Source organism: Sciurus carolinensis, chromosome 8, assembly GCF_902686445.1.
Source record: "Sciurus carolinensis chromosome 8, mSciCar1.2, whole genome shotgun sequence".
NCBI lineage: Eukaryota > Metazoa > Chordata > Mammalia > Rodentia > Sciuridae > Sciurus > Sciurus carolinensis.
In genome coordinates this window covers 23,745,335-23,759,123 of record NC_062220.1, presented here as the reverse complement: position 1 = coordinate 23,759,123, position 13,789 = coordinate 23,745,335, and the positions used below count along the sequence as shown (strand labels likewise).

General features: G+C 38.7%; 1 non-coding gene across 1 annotated transcript; it reads left to right on the top strand.

Moving 5' to 3' along the window:
• The first annotated feature begins 1,288 nt into the window (after window positions 1-1,288).
• On the top strand, window positions 1,289-1,395 carry LOC124992070 (U6 spliceosomal RNA). The gene has a single exon (XR_007110066.1). It is a non-coding gene; the product is annotated as a U6 spliceosomal RNA (small nuclear RNA).
• The last annotated feature ends 12,394 nt before the right edge of the window (window positions 1,396-13,789 follow it).

Genomic DNA, 13,789 nt, shown 5'->3' with positions numbered 1-13,789 from the left:
ACTCAAACATTAGTCGAAGAATACCTGTAGAGTTTTTATTCTGGACTAAAATTGGATTTCTTGGCATCAGGAAGGCCAACCTTACTGAGCCTGCTGGGGAGTCATGTATTCAGATAGAGAGTAGATTTATGTTCAAGCATAATTTCTTAACAACCTGAGTTACTTTAGTTGCTTTAGTAAGTCTCCTTAGACATTGGACTAGAATGGTCTTGTGATAAGGGATTAGTAGCCCAGGGTTCTGGAATCTTTCTTAGAAGCTCATTCTTTTTGAGATGGTTAAAAACTGGTGCTTTGGAAACCAATGAAGTTGATAAAGCTGCAGTCATCCTGATCAGGAAGAAAACAGACGATACAAAGTACCAACGTAAGGAATGAGTGAGAGGATGTTACTACTCTTCCTGCATAGAAAGGAAAATGTCAGTAATGAAAGACTACCCGCCAGTAAATTTCACAATGATGCACACTACCAAAGCACACTCAAGATGAAATGGGTTACCTGAATATTATATACCTGTTAAAATAATTAAGTTGTTTCCACTTATTATACCCAGAATTGAACTCAGCAGTGCTCTACCATGAACTACATCCCCAGCCCTTTTTTATTTTGAGACAGGTCCTGGCTAAGTTACTGAGGCTGGCTTCCGACTGTGATCTTCCTGTCTCAGCCTCCCAAGTTGCTGGGATTGTAAGTGTGCACCGCTGTGCTGGGCCAAATCATTGAATTTACAGACTAAAAATCTCCCTCTCCATAAAACAAACTGAACAACGACAACAACCAAACAAGAAAAAGAACAACAATAGCAACAAACCCTCCAGGCTGAGATGACTTCACTGATAAGTTTTAACAAATCATTTTTAAAATTTCTATTTACTCATTTATTTTGTGGTACCAGGGATTGAACCCATGGTGCTCTACCACTGAATTATACCCCTCAGCCCTTTTAATTTTTTATTTGGAGTTAGGATCTCACTAAGCTGCTTAGGGTCTCCCTCAATTGCTGAGGCTGGCTTCAAACTTCTCATCCTCCTGCCTCAGCCTCCCAAGTCACTGGAATTACAGACATGCGCCAAAGCATCTGACAAGTTTTATAAAAATTTTAAGAGAGGAAAATACCAGTTCTATACATAGTTTTCTATACAGTGGGAGAGGAAGAACCATTTCCCAACTCATCTTGTTAGGTCAGCATCAACTTGATACTAGAACTGGACAAGGGTCTTATAAGAAAATGAAAATTATATGCCAATGTCTTTTATAAACTTAGACACATTTTTTTTTTAATTTGTTCTTGTGCTTGCTTCGGCAGTACATATGCTAAAATTGGAACGATACAGAAAAGATTAGCATGGCTCCTGTGCAAGGATGACATGCAAATTCGTGAAGCATTCCGTATTTTTTCACAATAGCTAGATTGTGGAACCAACCGAAATGCCCTTCAATTGATGAATGGATAAAGAAACTGTGTATGTATATATGTATGTGTGTATATATATATGTATATATATATATATATAATGGAATATTATTCAGCCATAAAGAATAAAAAAAATTATGGCATTTGCTGGTAAATGGATGAAGTTGGAAAATATCATGCTAAGTTAAATAGTCCAGGCCCAAAAAACCAAAGGCCAAATGTTTTCTCTGATAAGTGAATGATGATACATAACGAGGGGGCAGACAGGGTGTGGGGTGGCGGGGAGAGAAGAATGAAGGAACTTTGGATGGTGTAGAAGAAAATGGGGTGAGAGGGGGTGGGGGGAAGAAAAGATAGTAGAATGAGACAGACATCATTACTCTATGTATATGTATGATTACATGAACGATATGAATCTACATTGTGTACAACCATAGAAATGAAAAGTTGTACCCCATTTGTGTACAATGAATCAAAATGCAGTCTGTAAAAATTAAATAAAAAATTTATTCTTTTTCGTTATACATGAGAGTAGAGTATATTTTGATATATGTACATACATGGAGTATAACTTCCCATTCTTGTGGTTGTACATGATTAGAGATAAAAATTCTTAACAAAGGTTTAACAACTTGAACATAAATTAAACATAAATCATCAGTATTTGCTTAAAAGAAATATGTCCATACTAAGCCTTGCACATGAATGTTGAATAATGTCTTTAGATATGATATCCTAAAATGGAAACAACCCAAACGTCTATCTATAAATGGCCAAATAAATGAATAAATGAATAGATTGTTGATGACTATATAATTGATTCCACATAATGGAATACACTCAGCAATAAAAAAGAATAAACTGTATACACAACAGCATGGATGGTTCTCAAAACCATTATGTTAAGTGAAAGAAACTGGTCAGAAAAAGAGTCCATAATGCATGATTTCATTTATATATAATTCTAGAAAAATCAAACTAACCTCTAAAGACAGCAGTTGTATTTGGATCACCAATGTCCTGGGGATGGGGATGAGAGATGAAGAGAGGGATTGTAAAGGAGACAGGGAAGCTGGATTCGTTCATTACCTTGAATATGGTAATGATTTCAGGGGTACGTACATATGCCGAAATTCATGAAATGACATGACTTTAAATATTTGGTGTTTTTTGTTTATAGTATTAGAGATTGAACCGGGGGCCCCACACATGGTAGAGACACACCCTGCCACTGAGCTACACCCCCGGCCCAAATATTTGTGGTTTATTGTATCTCAGTTGTTTCTCTATAGGACTGTTAAAAACTCAAAAAAAAAAAAAAAAAAAATGCAGCAATAGGGCTGAGAGCTTTCGATGGACTTGGTCTCTGGCAGGCACCCATCTCTGGCTTCCCCACTTGCCTAGTTCTCGTCCTTGGATTTCCTGGGGCCTTGATCCTCCCTCATTTTGGCTCCGTGTCTTAGCTTTTATTTCCTATTGCAGCGTCAGCACCTTACAGGGTAGAACCTGGAGAAGGCTCTCTTCAACCTTTTCTTAAGCCCTCACTGTGTCTTTAGTTTGCCTTCTTTTTTTCCAAAGCTAAGACCCTTTCCAGAGCAAGTATTTGTTCCCTGTGTACATCCTATTTGTAGTCCCTGTCCCCAGTGGCTGGGCCCTTCTACTGCATCTATGTGAACCCAAAAGTTTAATAGTAACAAGAACAGGCAGTTTGTTTGTTTGTTTTTAACACCCTTGAGTTTTTAGCTGTAAAACTCTATCCTTGGATTGCAGAAGGCAGTCTGGCCTCTGATGATGGTCTCTGCCCCCTGTATCCAGGGCTTTGGGCCCCACCTCTAATCCTTCATATGCAATTTTCTTTCTTTTTTCCAGGAATCATTTTAACCAATTCCACAGCTTCCAGCTGCTTCATCTTGAGAGCATAGAGTGCTACACTAATAGCAGGCAGTTCTCCCAGCGCAATTTATGGCCTCACAGTTCTGACAATGACAGTCATTTACAGTCTTCTCCATTAGTGCCCTGACCCCATCCTGTTACCTCGGCATGTTTTTGGTTCCTGATGTCTGAAACTTCTTGTTGCTTTCCTACCTGATCGCTCCAAGCTGAAAGTGTTCCTTTTCCATTTCTGATGGGGCTTCTCATCTGAAGACCTGCTCCATATTAAAATCATGGGGTCACCTTTGTTTGTTTGTCACTGGGTTCACTAATGCTTCCATTACAAACCCCTAGTTTTCCATAATTAGTTTTCCTAAAGGGGATAGATGATAGGTAAATTCTGACTCTTCTCAGAGTCCTATTATGTAAGCCAGTCCTGTCTATTTCTCTTCTATGAGTGGGCTCATTGCACTTAAAATCTCTCCCACCATCAGTCCAACACCTGTGTCAAACCCAGACTTGGCTTCTTGAGGCTCCCTGTTAGTGAGTCTTGCTACCTATTTAAGCTGACCCTTGTTTCCTTGTTTATTTGTTTGTTTGTTTGTTTGTTTTGGCTTTTATTTTATTTTATTTTTTTGAGGTACTAAACTTAACACAGGTATCACTGAGATATATCCCCAGTCCTTTGTCTTTTGTGTGTGTGTGTGTGGTGCTGGGGATTGAATCCAGGGCCTTGTGCTTTGGAGGCGAGCACTGTACCAACTGAGCTCTATCCCCAGCCCTGTATTTTTTATTTTGAGACAGGGTCTCACCAAACTGCCCAGGTTGAACATGCGATCCTCCTGCTTCAGCCTCCCAAGTAGCTGGGATTACCGGGGTGCATCACTGTGCCTGGCTGATCTGGAGGGGTTTTTGTTTGTTTGTTTGTTTGTTTATTTTATCTGGAGGTTTTTCGGGAGCCCTGCGCCTCAGCAAGCTTAAGCCCAGTAGCCATTAAAGGGCAGTCAGGCCTGCTATAGTAGGGTGATTCTCAAACCTTGGGGTGTGTCAGAATTACTTTAAGGGCTTGTGGAGACAGATTGCTGCTGGGCTTTGTCCCCAGAGTTGCTAATTGGGGGTGGTGGCTGAGTATCTGTGTTTTACCAAATCCCCAGATGCTGCCGCTGTTATTGGACAGGGGGCCACACTCGGAGAACCCCAGCTTTAGCTCACTCTGGTTATGGGCGGTATGCTCTGGTCTTTGGTGATGTGTTTTCCAACCTCCACATTGCTCTTCCCTTTGTCATTGGCTACTGGTCGGCTCCACAGTTGTCCTTTGTGCTCATTCTCAGGCTTTGTTCTCTTGGTTTTCTCTTATCTAGGAGCTCTTGGACCTTTCTTTCTGGCTCTGCCTTCTCCAGGTCACCCAGGTGGGAGCCCCTTCTCTGGTTGTGGCCTCTCAGGGTCCTAAATTCGGTACCAAAACCCTAAACCATCTTGCAGGGGATGTTCAAACCAAATCTGACTGAATCCCAACACAGAAACTTCCTGACCATCTTTCCCAAGCCATTTCTCCTGAACTATTACCTTCAAACTGGCCAGTTAACATCAGTGCATTTTTTTGCACTAGCTCCCAACTTCCTCCTTTTCCATCTGCCACCTCAGATTACCATTGTGGGTACCAGGGACCAGGTGCTGGAATTTATTTTTATTCTTACTTTTCTCTCAGTGGCTCTCATGAGCACATTTTGCTAGTATGCTCTGGGGCAGAGGCAAGGAGATAGACAAGCATATCCCAGTTAGTGCACCCAGCAGATTTCCCTGTTTTTCCGTTAAATCGCTTGAGTGTCTCATCACCCATCTTAACCACTAAATGGAAACAACGAAAACAACTTCCTTCTTCCTAACTTCATTTTTCAAAGCAGTTAAATCAGCATTTGTTCTTTTAATTATATTTCTTTCATGTAGTCTAGTCTGGTTTCTAAGATTTCAGCCATCCTAAGTAGGGCCTTTTTTTCCCTCCTCCTCCTTCTTTCTCCCTTAAGCCCTTGTTATTTTCCTATTTGCCATTTCCAAGCTAAGACTGTCTCCAGGGCAACGGTCCTCGGATCCCCGGTGAGTCCTCAGCCCCTGCCCCCTTGGCAAAGGCCCTTCCACTATGTGCAAATTGGATTTTCAGAACTTAATGTTCCAGGTGGAGGCTCATTGTCTCCCCCTCAACCCGCTTTTTTTTTTTTTTTTTTTTTTTTTTTTGCCTTTGGGTTTGTAATTATTTAATTTTTTCAACATCTCAAAGAAGCTATATTGCCAATTTAATTCTCCCACTTCACTCCACCTGTTCCTGTTTTCTTTCCTTTAAAACACACAGTGATAATCAAGACTTATTGATTAAAATTTCCAGAAGACCCCCAACCAAGAGAGACAGAAATGGCAGTGTCCTTGGACATCTTGTGGTCACAGATTTCAGGCTGATGTCCAGGAGTCTATTGGAGTCTATTTGGTCTATTTTTTTGTTTTGTTTTGTTTTTTGGTATCAGAGATTGAACCTAGGGGCACTTAAACTCTGAGCCATATCCCCAACCCTTATTACATTTTGTTTAGAGATAGGGTCTCGCTAAGTTGCTTAGGGCCTCGCTAAGTTGCTGAGGCTGGTTTTGAACTCATGATCCTTCTCCCTCAGCCTCCCAAGTTGTTGGGATTACAGGTGTGCATCACCATGCCCAGTTTTTGTTTTTCTAAGCTGAAAATACAATACAGTTCTTTATTTTATGATATATTTAACTTAGAATTCATTTAAATTCATACAATTAATATACAAAGTAGTAAGAGTAGTTGTCTTTAGGTTCAATAAATACTTTGAATACAGAAATGGTGGTATGGCAAAACTATACTTAAGTAACTTAATCAATGAGTCAGCCTGTTTTTGAATAGAGTCCTCGTAATTTTCATATCATCCCAGAGTGCACGAAGAAAGAACCCATCCTGTCCCTGACTCCCATCCTTCAGAATGATGTGGTCTGTTATAGAGATTTTTTTGTGGCCTGTGTAATAAAGAAGAAAAAAAAAAAAAAAAAAAAAAAAAAAGAAAGAAAGAAAGAAAAGAAAAGGCCAGGTGCCAGCTAATGGACTTTTTTCTTCTGGGGAAGGACTATCACTTTCCATTTTGTCTTTCTTACTTTTTTTGCTCTTAAGTTGTTTTTTCTTATGACCCTTTGTGGAGTTCCCATATTTTATTAAACCTGTGATTTCAAAGCCTCCAAGGCTCCATCTCTCTCTTCCTCCAATTCTGAGGCTAAGAGCCGGCTCACTAGAGCTTGTTGTTTTGAGATGAACTTTCTCTGACCCCAGAATTGAATCTGCCTCTCCAAGAACACTAGATTCCTACTCCCACCAAGAGACGTTTGTCCAGACCCTAAGCCAGGGCAGGATCCCATGCTTTTCACATGAAATGTCACCTAGGAATGCAGCTGCTCTGAGGGTTTGTGTGAGCAGCCCCCAAACCTCAGTCCCTCATGCATATGCTTATATTGGTTCTGCCAACCCCACCAGATGTTAGCCCTGTCCTCAGAATCCCAAACCTTTCCATTCTGAATCCTTGCCTGGCTTCCTCTTCTGGCAAAGTATCTGGACACTGTTAAAAAAAAACAAAACAAAAAACCTTAAGAACATATCTGATCCCTAGTCCTTATTCCTTAAAGAGGTACTTCTCAAATGTTTCCCCAAAGTCTTCCTAATGGCAATAGAGAAACCTCCTGAATTTACATGAAGGGGAGAGCAAAAGGCAACCTAAAGGAGTTATTGAAAGAAAGAAATGCATATTTGATCTTACAGTTCATGCAACATTTACATTTGCCTTCATAATAGATTAATATTTGTGTTAATATAAAAGTGTTTCAAATGATTCATCATCAGGCAAAGAGGTCCGACCTTCAGAAGTGCATAGCTTGCAGGTGGCGTAAGAAGTGATGGTCCAAGAAGTGACCCCACAGATGTCTGTCATCCCCATGCCCCAGGGCATCCCTTCATGCACTCTGACCCATTCTCAGAGGTCTTTTATTCATCTATGTCTAACTTCCTGTGTTGTTTCCCTCAAGCGACTGACTCTATTAATGCCCTCCAAGCCTGATCTTACCTCCACCTCTTTCTACAAATTACCTTCCATTTGGGTAACAAAAGAGTTCCCCTTGGATGGCATCTTCTCCAATCCATTTCAGAGAATGTTGGTATGTGGGCTGAAGAGTGGATCCCTCCCCATCGATGTTTTGCTGTCAAAAGAGTACCTAAGGATATTTCCTTGGGCTCAGTTATTCCAAAGATTAAAAAAATAATAATCATATTCTTCCTGTAATCCCAGCGACTCAGCAGGCTGAGGCAGGAGGATCACGAGTTCAAAGCCAGCCTCAGCAAATTAGCAGGGCCCTAAGCAACTCAGTGGGTCTCTAAGCAACTCAGTGAGATTCTATCTCTAATAAAATATGAAAAAGGGCCAGGGATGTGGCTAAGTGGTTAAGTGCCCCGGGTTCAATCCCTGGTACCAAAATAATAATAATAATAATAATAATCTTTTTTTTTCTGATTCCAAAAGTGGTAGAATAGTTACCTGCTGCCTCTGTTTACCAAGCTGCCTACTCTGGTATTAGATCCCCCTTTGATTTCCCCAACTCCTCTCCTTTTGGAAACCACTCCTCTGTGTGGGGCTGATTCAGCCCTGGTCCTGCTCAGCTCCATGGATGGTCCTGTGACTTGGTCCTGGCCATCAGTCTTAGTGCTCAGAGAAGGCAGGGCATGTGTCTAAGTTGGGCCATTAAGCGTTGGTCCAGGACTTACTGTATGTTCCCCTGTGGGGTTTCCAAGCTTGTTGGCTGCTCTGCCATCATCACAGTGGGGAGAGGCAGCTGGAGAATGAAGACTGAACAGAGGGAAGAGCTGCCTTTTGGGGGGAAAAGCCTTTTTGCAACAAATTCATCAGAGTTCCTGGATTCAGTCATGTCTGAATCCACCCCCAGACTTTTCAGACACAGGAAGCAATAAATTCCTCCTTTTCTTAAGTTAGTTCAAGTTGGATTTCTGTCATTAGCAACCAAAAGAATCCTGGCTAATCTAGAAGTCTCTTTGTACACAGATTAAACACCATAGAAATATATAATAAAGTGAAACAAAGTGTTTTTAAAAATATTTTTGTTTTGGTTAAGAAATCTTTGCCTAACCAAAGCTCAGTAAGAGTTTTCTTCTGTAACTACTATAGTTACAGTTCTTTTAATATTTAGGTGTGTGATTCATTTTGAATATATTTTTAATATTGCCTATGATTCATCTTGAATTAAATTTTGTGATTTAGTTTTATTTCATTTGTGTGTGTATTTTGCATATGTATATCCAATTGTTAACATTTTCCAAAAATATTATCCTTTTACCACTGAATTGCCCTGGCAACTTTGTTGAAAATCAAATGGGCTGTTTCTATGCTCTTTATTCTATGACATCGCCCTACCTGTCTATTTTCATATCAACATCACTTTTTTCTAATTACTATAGCTTTATAGTCTTGAAATAAGATAATGTACATTTTTTATCTTTGTTCTTTATTTTAAAATTTTTTTTGGTTATTCTACATCCTTTGAATTTCACATAGAATTTAGAATCAGCTCCTTGTTTCTACAAAACATTCTCAGAATTTTATGGTGATCGTGTTGAATCTATAGATCAGTTTGGTGAGAATTGGCATTTTAACAGTGTCGTGTCTTCCAATAGATGGGCATGGCATAATTTCACTTATTTGGATCTTCCTTGGTTTTTCTCAGCAATGTTTTCAGACTCCAGTGATATTTTATTTAATTTATTCACAGTATTTCATATTTTAGATGTAAATGATATGATTTAAAATTCAATTTTCAATTGTTCATTTTTGGTAAACAGATATATAATTAATTTTGTTTAATCTTCTGTTCTACAGTCTTATCAGATTCACTTACTGGTTTTGGTAGTTTTTGCATAGGTTTTTTGGGACTTTCAACATGCACGATCATGTATATAATAGAGACAGTTTTACTTCTTTCTTTCCAATAGGCATAACTTTTATTTCTTTTTCTTACATTATTTTCATTGTTTAGGGCCTCCCATACAGTGCTGAATGGAAATATGAAGAGTGGATATCATTGCCTTGTTTTCTATATTAGGGAAAAGGCATTAAGAACACTCTTTGCTGTAGGGTTTTCATAGTTGATGTCCTTTCCCATGTTGAAAAAGATCCCTTCTATTTGTAGTTGGCTGAGAGTTTTTTAAAAAATGCAGTTTAAGTTTTGCCAAATGCTTTCCTGAATATATTGTAGTGCTTTACCTTCTTCAGTCTGTTAATGTGGTGAACTGTATTAATTGGTTTCTGAATATTAAAGCGATTTTGACATTTCTGAGATAAATCCCATTTAGTGATGATTTATTACCCATTTTATATATTGCTAGATTCAATTTGCCAAAAAAATTGTTAAGGATTTCTGAATTTATGTTTATGAGGATATTGGCATATAGTTTTCCTTTGTCTGTTTGTTTTGTAACTAAATGATGCTGGCCTTATAAAATGTCTTGGGAAGTATCTCCTCCTCTTCTGTTACTAGGAGATTTTGGAATCATTTTTTCCTGAAATGTTTGGTCGAATTTACCAATGAAGTCTTTGAGACTTGGGATTTTCTTTGTGGGAATGTTTTTGACCATGAGTTCAATTTATTGGGCAGATATAAGGATATTCAGTTTCCCTCTTTTTTTCTTGTCTCATTAGTTGTATGTTTCAAGGAATTTGTTTATTTCATTGAAGTGATTAGATTTATTGGTGTAAAGTTGTTCATAACATTTCCTTTTCACCTTATTTAGATGTCTGAGGATCTGTAGCTTTCTTTCTTCCTTTCCTCCTCTTTCTTTCTTTCTTTCTTTCTTTCTTTCTTTCTTTCTTTCTTTCTTTCTTTCTTTCTTTCTTTTTCAGTGCTGGGGATCAGATCTAGAACTTCAAGCATGCTAGGCAAATGCTCTACCACTGAGCTATACCTCCAGTCCCTCTTTTCTTCTTGATATTGGTAATTTTCTCTTATTTTTATTTCCCCTAATTCATTCAACTAGTTTTATTAATTTGATTGATTTTTAAAGGAATTAGCTTTTATTTTCATTGATGTTTATATATTGAGTTTCTATTTTCTGTTTCATCAATTCTGCTCATTATTTCCTTCCTTCTATTTACTTAGCAATTACTTTACTCAAGTTATAATTGTGGATTTGCCTATTTTTCTCTAAGTTCCATAAGTTTTTGCTTCAGTTATTCTGAAGGTCTATTGTCATATTGTCATAAGTGTATACATTTTTAGGATTTTCCTTTACTTTTTCTGGTAAATTGGTCCCATTTTTTATTGTGAAGTCTTTCTTTATCCAGGATAATATTCCTTGTTCTGAAAAATTTTAAATGTTGATTATGTAACTCTGCTCTTTAAATTAACATTATCTTGGTATATGTCTTTTATTTTTAAATAAAATATTATTGAGATATAAATTATATATATTTCACCTACTAAAATATATAATTCAATGACTTTTAGTATATTCACAGTTGTGCAATTATCACCACTATCAACTTATAACATTTTCACCAGTTCCATAAAACCCTGTACCCTGTGCCCATTACCAATCACTCCCTTCTCCCTCTCCTCCAACTTCAGGCAACCACTAATCTACTTTCTGTCCCTATAGATTTGCTTCTTGCAGATGTTTTATAAAATGGAATCATACAAAGTATGCTCTTTTGTGACTGACTTCTTTCACTTGACATATTTTCTACAGGCATCCTTCATTCCCTTTTATTACTGTATAATATTTCATTGTTCAGATATTCCACATTTTATTTATCCATTTGTTAGTTCATAAATATCCGGGATGCTTATGTGAACTCAGTGGATTTGCCTTGAAGGACTTGAACATTCCTGAGATACAGTGTTGTGGGACAGAGATAGTGGAAATGGGGGTGGAGTGGGTGATAGATGGGAACTAACTCTTCTATGGTCATAGTTCTCTGGTCTTCCCACCCTTATTTCTTTTTCTGAGAAATGAAGCAGCCAAAGAGATAAGTAAATCCTGGGTCTGGCTTTCTTCATGCTCAACGTTCCCTGTTTGGAGCCATGTTGAATTCCCTGCTGTTCAGACCACTGAGGAGAAAGTTTCTGACATACCAACCTCCGTTCAATGAAATCTTTTCAAATAAATAATCTCATTCAACTGAAGAATTTCCAGTGGATGAAAATACATAGTATGGCCTCCTGGACTCTCACCAGTCTGTCTTTTAGCTGCTGTCCCCAAACAAGAAAATGTTTCATTTGGAAGTGTTCCTTGTTTTAATTTAAAGGTAAGGTTAATCTTTACTTTTCAGACTGCAGGGTATTTTTTTCTTCATTATCTTGAAGTTTACTGTGGAACCACTGGTTCTTTGTTCCAGACAACATGAGCAGACCTTGACTCAGGGTTATTCTCGTTTGATTTCCAAAACCTTTGGTGCTGCCAATGCCCACTTCCTATACAGCTGGTGCCCACACAGTTAAGGGGGAGGAATTAACTCTCAGGAAAGAGTACTCCTGGGAGAGTAATCTCAGGGATTACCTGGACTAGAGTGGGCCTCCCACAGTGCAGCAGAGACCTACCCAATGACCTGGGTGATAAACCACAGGCTATAATTTCCAGAGGGGAGAAAGAAAGAACAGGGATCCCAGACATTCTTTTAATTACAGCAGCTGAGAAAAAAGTTTAAAGGTTTCAAATCTAGTGTTCACAACTTATCCTTGCTTCTCTGGCTAGATCAGATGCTCTTTGCTCCTTATCTGGGCTATTGGGGTAGCATCCAAACCAGTACCTCTTCTTTCAGGATCCTTATTCTCTTCCAGTCCCCAATCTCCTTGGCAGTGCAAAGATGGCAGTCTCCTACCCCACACTTCCTTAAGGTAAAGTCATGTTTGCTTACAGAATAGAAATGGAAAGTAAAGTCTAAGCACCCTTTCACTTGCCCTCACACCCTCATTTCTCTTCTCCTGTGCATTTAGGGACCAAATAATAATTGAGGGAAGAAGTGGGTATATGATAATAGGGAGGGTTAGAGAATGCACAGCAGCTCCTCCTTAAGGTATTCAAATTTAATCTAAAACCAACCAACCTATCAAACAAATCTTCCTGCAGACCACATTTATCCCTGGACTGTCAATTTTCCACTCCTGGGTCTTTCCAGGCATTTCAAATATATATACATAGATATTGATATTATAAATACAGATATTTAGATACAATGTACATGCATGTTTTTATACAAGTAGGATTGTAATATACCCATAGTTTTGAACTTTGCTTTTTCATGTAACATTGAGAAGCTTGCTATATTAGATCACTTCATATCAAGTACTGGATCATAAATTGTACCCTATAGGTGGATATTTAGTTTGTTTCCAGTTTAGAAAAAAAAATTTCCAAATAATGCAGCATTGTTCATCCTTGGACACATGTCAGGGAGTATGCACATGGGATAATTTGCAAAGTGGGATTGCTGGGTCAATTTTGATGACCACTGCCAAAACACCCTCCAAAAAAGTTGTATCTATTGAATTCTACCAACAGTGTTCCTCTGTTTAATTTTGAACTTTTTTCCCCTTATGTGTCTCATTAGTTATTCCCATCAGAATAACTGCCCTCTTTTCCCTGGGCCAGAGTGAATTACCCACAGTAAGTTTCTTTACTCTGTTTATTGAAGAACTGCAGGAACATAAATATGTTTTGCCTACATAAAGTTAATGGCCTGTGGTAAAGAATGTAGACTTTTAAGCAACCTTCCATGTCATTTGGCTGGGGAAACACTGGATTAGTGTGCTAGACACCTGGCACGGGTTTGAAGGAAAGAGGTGGGCCTTCTTGGGCAGTGCTCGCCAAGTTGGACCACAGCCTCCATGGCCTACCCCTTTCCTCTTGCTTAATGTACACATCATCATGTCTGTGCTCAACTGTTTCTGCACTCTAGGGAGGTACTGGAGCCTGGGGATGGGAATGTACCTGCCCTTCTTGGAGTCTGATTATCCCATTTAGACTCCTGGGTGGGGCTGAAGCTTCCTTTGGGTACTGAGCTACACCACCATAAGCTTATGTGACCTCCCCATCTCTCATATCATCTTAGTGAAAGTCTTTCTCCCTAACCCAGTGACCAAGCCTCCTGCCTATGACAGGCACAAAGAAATGCTTGGAATGGTGTGGGCATTTTAAACATGATGGTTTCTAAGAAATAGAGCTTCTCATAGTAAAATATTTTGCTAAAAATATTTTTTTGCAAAAGCTAGGTTGTATTTCTCTGGTTCTAGCAACTTGCTCATTCTTCAATCATGGGTTCTCTGGGTACCATCTTGTTTCCCTGCCATTCTTCTGATTCCCTGGCAGATCCTCATCTCTGAAATTCTCACAGAATTTCCATCATAGGTGCATTATATCACCTATCACATTCCTTTTATCAACTATATGTTTATCTT